Below are 7,820 nucleotides of genomic sequence, written 5' to 3'. Positions count from 1 at the left end.
GCCAAATTTCCTTCTTGAAGTGGAGATCGGTTACAAGTTAGTTGAAGAGGAAGGTGGAACGACCAAAGATCCAATAGATCAACATTATGAACAATTGAAAACTGAAATTGAAGTATTAGATAGAGATTCTGAAGAATTCGAGACATTATTAACATACGTAAACAACACGGGCGCTGATTTTCACAGTGATTGTGAACTTGAAGTCGATCAAATATTTAAAATTACTCGTCAGGGAGAACGCGAACGTTACCGAGAATTCCAAAAATTCCCTAATAGAAAGCTACTATGGCATGGTTCCAGAACCCCAAACTTAATGGGCATTTTGTCTCAAGGACTTCGTATTGCTCCACCAGAAGCTCCTTCTAATGGTTACAACTTTGGAAAAGGAGTGTACTTTGCAGATACGGTACTACACATAGCCTTTTAATAAAGAGTTAAATTATAGGTTGCTAACTTCAAATATTTGATTCTTTTAGGTCTCTGAAAGTGCCAAATACTGTCACGCCAGTCGAGAGAACAACACCGGGTTGTTGCTCCTCTGCGAAGTAGCTTTAGGAAATATGCTTGAGCTACCTCATGTATGGGTAGGAAATTTTTTGAAACTCGACCAATTTTTTCCCTCTAGTGATGGAAGCGACATGAAATCCTCAAATTTGTTCACTAGTGCCAGGATCTACTACCAATGCTTGAGCTCTTCACTTCCAGTCTCATCTTACTTCTGCTGCAACTAAGACCCGTACATAACGTTTTGGTTTTTAAATACATCATTAACCAGAAAAGTAAACCAAATAGTCAAGCTGTGCTAACTTATTCAAACCTCTTTGTATGATTTAGAGATGGATCGAGGTCTACCGTGGCGTACCGAATATGCCAAAAGTGGCTGATCATCATGCAAAAGCTGTAAAAGGCGCATAGATAAGGATGAGCTAAGAATGGCGGCAATTATTCAGGCGTCAAGTTTTGATAGAAAGGTAAAATATCAAAATTGAGCATCTGATGACGCGAGTAACATTAATTTCTTATTGTGGAAACAAGATTCCAAAGTGGTACCATTTTCGCTGCTTTTTCTCAAAAGTTTAAAGTGTCAACTGAGGCTGACATCTCACACTTTGAGGATTTACGTTGGAGAGATCAAGAGAAAATAAGGAGTGAAATTCCGAGTGGGTCTCAAGCAGCACCTGCTGCTTCAATCAATACCCCATCTAAAGGAACGAAGAGAAAAAGCTCCTCCATTGAAATTCAAGACTTCTCAACTGAATATGCCAAAAGTAATCGGTCATCTTGTAAAGGTTGTGGAGAAACAATCGTAAAAGATCAAGCTCGCATTTCAAAACTTGACAGACAGAGTGCAAAAGCTAGACGATTTGGTCCACTACCAGCGTGGTATCACGTTGATTGGTTTGTACAAGCGAGAGAAACTCTGAAGTTTTTTGAATATGGATCTAAAATACGAGGATTTAAGACACTCTGCGTTGAAGATCAAAAGGCCATCAAAGAAAAGATAAAGAAAATTGAAGTGACTCCACCAAATAAGATAAAGAAAGAGGAATTACTTGATCGGGGCGAGAAGAAAATTCTTGAGGAACAGTCTCAGTTAATTTATGAACATCGTGACGAGCTTGAAAAAAATATTAAAAAAAAGAAATGGTGGAACTATTAAAATATAACGACCAAAATATTCCTTCAGGAAACAGCGAAATTCTAGATAGACTTTCCGATATCATGACGTTTGGATCTCTTGAACCTTGCACAGATAGTGACGGTGGACAATTGGTTTTCTCAAATGATGGTTATCACTGTACTGGAAATGCAAGCGAATGGAGCAAATGTACAAATGTAATAAAACTACCAAGAAGAAAGCCTTTCCAGATTCCAGATCACCTAAAAGAGGAATATGCATTCTTAAACAGCTACGAATACATAGAGCAAGACCGTTACATTCCTACAAACGCACCTACTCCAAGTACACCAGAAAATTTGCCATCAACCTCGGGTGTCAAGAGAAAGCCACAACCATTGGACGATACTAAAATAGTGTTGATTGGTAATCTCCATAGTTCCAAAGATTCTCTAAAGAAAAGCATAGCGAGATTAGGAGGCAATGTTGTCTCTCAAATTGACAAAACTACAGCTTGCGTTATAAGTACCAAGGAAGATGTTGAGAAAAATATCAAGGAAATTCGTGAAGCTAAGGAACACGATGTTCACGTTGTATCTGAGGACTTTTTAAGTGCTGTGGAATATGGAGGTTTAGTTTCTACGATCCCACAATACCGCATAGCCAGTTGGGGTGGAAATCCTCAAGACAGAATTAATTCTTACGCTGCTGAAAAAAGACTCAAAAGTGCGGCTGTAGGAAATAGTGACTCAACATTCTCATCTGGAAAGAGCACGAAAGTTAAACTGACAGTGAAAGGCAGCGTAGCTGTTGACCCAGATTCAAATCTTGAAGCCAGCACACACGTGTTTCAAAACGAAGAAGGAGCTTTCAACGCTGTTCTCGGAAACGTCGTCGTTACTCAAGGATCTAATTCGTTTTACAAGCTTCAACTTCTAAAGTCAGACGAAGGAAAGGATTACTATGTGTTTCGGAGCTGGGGACGTGTTGGAACTACTATTGGTGATAACAAGACGGAACACTTTGTTACTAAGTATGAAGCTGTTGCCGAATTCAAAAGGCTTTTCGAAGAAAAAACAGGAACTCCGTGGGAGTTACGCCACACTGCCTCAAAGGTTCCTAATAAAATGTATCCACTTGACATTGACTATGGAACTTCAGAAAAACTGGTTGTAGGATCTGGATCTAAACTTCCCAACGCCATCCAAGAACTAATTCGCCTTATCTTTGACGTGGAGAAAATGAACAAGGCCGTGTGGGAGTTAGAAATTGATCTGAAGAAAATGCCACTAGGAAAACTATCGAAGAACCAAATTGAAGAGGCGTATTCCGTTTTGACGGAACTCCTGGCTTTACTCGACGATGAACCCAACGAAAACAAGAAAGCCCAGCTAATAGCTTGCACCAATACATTCTTCACGCTTATACCTCATGATTTTGGAACCAAAAGGGTCCCTCTTTTGGATAATGTTGAGATAATAAAATCCAAGGTAGAAATGCCAAATTTCCTTCTTGAAGTGGAGATCGGTTACAAGTTAGTTGAAGAGGAAGGTGGAACGACGAAAGATCCAAAAGATTAACATTATGAACAATTGAAAACTGAAATTGAAGTATTAGATAGAGATTCTGAAGAATTCGAGACATTATTAACATACGTATACAACACGGGCGCTGATTTTCACAGTGATTGTGAACTTGAAGTCGATCAAATATTTAAAATTACTCGTCAGGGAGAACGCGAACGCTACCGAGAATTCCAAAAATTCCCTAATAGAAAGCTACTATGGCATGGTTCCAGAACCCCAAACTTAATGGGCATTTTGTCTCAAGGCCTTCGTATTGCTCCACCAGAAGCTCCTTCTAATGGTTACAACTTTGGAAAAGGAGTGTACTTTGCAGATACGGTACTACACATAGCCTTTTAATAAAGAGTTAAATTATAGGTTGCTAACTTCAAATATTTGATTCTTTTAGGTCTCTGAAAGTACCAAATACTGTCACGCCAGTCGAGAGAACAACACCGGGTTGTTGCTCCTCTGCGAAGTAGCTTTAGGAAATATGCTTGAGCTACCTCATGTATGGGTAGGAAATTTTTTGAAACTCGACCAATTTTTTCCCTCTAGTGATGGAAGCGACATGAAATCCTCAAATTTGTTCACTAGTGCCAGGATCTACTACCAATGCTTGAGCTCTTCACTTCCAGTCTCATCTTACTTCTGCTGCAACTAAGACCCGTACATAACGTTTTGGTTTTTAAATACATCATTAACCAGAAAAGTAAACCAAATAGTCAAGCTGTGCTAACTTATTCAAACCTCTTTGTATGATTTAGAGATGGATCGAGGTCTACCGTGGCGTACCGAATATGCCAAAAGTGGCTGGTCATCATGCAAAAGCTGTAAAAGGCGCATAGATAAGGATGAGCTAAGAATGGCGGCAATTATTCAGGCGTCAAGTTTTGATAGAAAGGTAAAATATCAAAATTGAGCATCTGATGACGCGAGTAACATTAATTTCTTATTGTGGAAACAAGATTCCAAAGTGGTACCATTTTCGGTGCTTTTTCTCAAAAGTTTAAAGTGTCAACTGAGGCTGACATCTCACACTTTGAGGATTTACGTTGGAGAGATCAAGAGAAAATAAGGAGTGAAATTCCGAGTGGGTCTCAAGCAGCACCTGCTGCTTCAAGCAATACCCCATCTAAAGGAACGAAGAGAAAAAGCTCCTCCATTGAAATTCAAGACTTCTCAACTGAATATGCCAAAAGTAATCGGTCATCTTGTAAAGGTTGTGGAGAAACAATCGTAAAAGATCAAGCTCGCATTTCAAAACTTGACAGACAGAGTGCAAAAGCTAGACGATTTGGTCCACTACCAGCGTGGTATCACGTTGATTGGTTTGTACAAGCGAGAGAAACTCTGAAGTTTTTTGAAGATGGATCTAAAATACGAGGATTTAAGACACTCTGTGTTGAAGATCAAAAGGCCATCAAAGAAAAGATAAAGAAAATTGAAGTGACTCCACCAAATAAGATAAAGAAAGAGGAATTACTTGATCGGGGCGAGAAGAAAATTCTTGAGGAACAGTCTCAGTTAATTTATGAACATCGTGACGAGCTTGAAAAAAATATTAAAAAAAAGAAATGGTGGAACTATTAAAATATAACGACCAAAATATTCCTTCAGGAAACAGCGAAATTCTAGATAGACTTTCCGAAATCATGACGTTTGGATCTCTTGAACCTTGCACAGATAGTGACGGTGGACAATTGGTTTTCTCAAATGATGGTTATCACTGTACTGGAAATGCAAGCGAATGGAGCAAATGTACAAATGTAATAAAACTACCAAGAAGAAAGCCTTTCCAGATTCCAGATCACCTAAAAGAGGAATATGCATTCTTAAACAGCTACGAATACATAGAGCAAGACCGTTACATTCCTACAAACGCACCTACTCCAAGTACACCAGAAAATTTGCCATCAACCTCGGGTGTCAAGAGAAAGCCACAACCATTGGACGATACTAAAATAGTGTTGATTGGTAGTCTCCATAGTTCCAAAGATTCTCTAAAGAAAAGCATAGCGAGATTAGGAGGCAATGTTGTCTCTCAAATTGACAAAACTACAGCTTGCGTTATAAGTACCAAGGAAGATGTTGAGAAAAATATCAAGGAAATTCGTGAAGCTAAGGAACACGATGTTCACGTTGTATCTGAGGACTTTTTAAGTGCTGTGGAATATGGAGGTTTAGTTTCTACGATCCAACAATACCGCATAGCCAGTTGGGGTGGAAATCCTCAAGACAGAATTAATTCTTACGCTGCTGAAAAAAGACTCAAAAGTGCGGCTGTAGGAAATAGTGACTCAACATTCTCATCTGGAAAGAGCACGAAAGTTAAACTGACAGTGAAAGGCAGCGTAGCTGTTGACCCAGATTCAAATCTTGAAGCCAGCACACACGTGTTTCAAAACGAAGAAGGAGCTTTCAACGCTGTTCTCGGAAACGTCGTCGTTACTCAAGGATCTAATTCGTTTTACAAGCTTCAACTTCTAAAGTCAGACGAAGGAAAGGATTACTATGTGTTTCGGAGCTGGGGACGTGTTGGAACTACTATTGGTGATAACAAGACGGAACACTTTGTTACTAAGTATGAAGCTGTTGCCGAATTCAAAAGGCTTTTCGAAGAAAAAACAGGAACTCCGTGGGAGTTACGCCACACTGCCTCAAAGGTTCCTAATAAAATGTATCCACTTGACATTGACTATGGAACTTCAGAAAAACTGGTTGTAGGATCTGGATCTAAACTTCCCAACGCCATCCAAGAACTAATTCGCCTTATCTTTGACGTGGAGAAAATGAACAAGGCCGTGTGGGAGTTAGAAATTGATCTGAAGAAAATGCCACTAGGAAAACTTTCGAAGAACCAAATTGAAGAGGCGTATTCCGTTTTGACGGAACTCCTGGCTTTACTCGACGATGAACCCAACGAAAACAAGAAAGCCCAGCTAATAGCTTGCACCAATACATTCTTCACGCTAATACCTCATGATTTTGGAACCAAAAGGGTCCCTCTTTTGGATAATGTTGAGATAATAAAATCCAAGGTAGAAATGCCAAATTTCCTTCTTGAAGTGGAGATCGGTTACAAGTTAGTTGAAGAGGAAGGTGGAACGACCAAAGATCCAATAGATCAACATTATGAACAATTGAAAACTGAAATTGAAGTATTAGATAGAGATTCTGAAGAATTCGAGACATTATTAACATACGTAAACAACACGGGCGCTGATTTTCACAGTGATTGTGAACTTGAAGTCGATCAAATATTTAAAATTACTCGTCAGGGAGAACGCGAACGTTACCGAGAATTCCAAAAATTCCCTAATAGAAAGCTACTATGGCATGGTTCCAGAACCCCAAACTTAATGGGCATTTTGTCTCAAGGACTTCGTATTGCTCCACCAGAAGCTCCTTCTAATGGTTACAACTTTGGAAAAGGAGTGTACTTTGCAGATACGGTACTACACATAGCCTTTTAATAAAGAGTTAAATTATAGGTTGCTAACTTCAAATATTTGATTCTTTTAGGTCTCTGAAAGTGCCAAATACTGTCACGCCAGTCGAGAGAACAACACCGGGTTGTTGCTCCTCTGCGAAGTAGCTTTAGGAAATATGCTTGAGCTACCTCATGTATGGGTAGGAAATTTTTTGAAACTCGACCAATTTTTTCCCTCTAGTGATGGAAGCGACATGAAATCCTCAAATTTGTTCACTAGTGCCAGGATCTACTACCAATGCTTGAGCTCTTCACTTCCAGTCTCATCTTACTTCTGCTGCAACTAAGACCCGTACATAACGTTTTGGTTTTTAAATACATCATTAACCAGAAAAGTAAACCAAATAGTCAAGCTGTGCTAACTTATTCAAACCTCTTTGTATGATTTAGAGATGGATCGAGGTCTACCGTGGCGTACCGAATATGCCAAAAGTGGCTGGTCATCATGCAAAAGCTGTAAAAGGCGCATAGATAAGGATGAGCTAAGAATGGCGGCAATTATTCAGGCGTCAAGTTTTGATAGAAAGGTAAAATATCAAAATTGAGCATCTGATGACGCGAGTAACATTAATTTCTTATTGTGGAAACAAGATTCCAAAGTGGTACCATTTTCGCTGCTTTTTCTCAAAAGTTTAAAGTGTCAACTGAGGCTGACATCTCACACTTTGAGGATTTACGTTGGAGAGATCAAGAGAAAATAAGGAGTGAAATTCCGAGTGGGTCTCAAGCAGCACCTGCTGCTTCAATCAATACCCCATCTAAAGGAACGAAGAGAAAAAGCTCCTCCATTGAAATTCAAGACTTCTCAACTGAATATGCCAAAAGTAATCGGTCATCTTGTAAAGGTTGTGGAGAAACAATCGTAAAAGATCAAGCTCGCATTTCAAAACTTGACAGACAGAGTGCAAAAGCTAGATGATTTGGTCCACTACCAGCGTGGTATCACGTTGATTGGTTTGTACAAGCGAGAGAAACTCTGAAGTTTTTTGAAGATGGATCTAAAATACGAGGATTTAAGACACTCTGCGTTGAAGATCAAAAGGCCATCAAAGAAAAGATAAAGAAAATTGAAGTGACTCCACCAAATAAGATAAAGAAAGAGGAATTACTTGATCGGGGCGAGAAGAAAATTCTTGAGGAACAG

The sequence above is a fragment of the Phalangium opilio genome, unplaced genomic scaffold (assembly GCF_054372755.1).
Source record: "Phalangium opilio isolate 3A_F unplaced genomic scaffold, DU_Popi_V2 ptg000060l_1, whole genome shotgun sequence".
Lineage (NCBI taxonomy): Eukaryota > Metazoa > Arthropoda > Arachnida > Opiliones > Phalangiidae > Phalangium > Phalangium opilio.
This window is presented reverse-complemented; position numbering follows the sequence as displayed.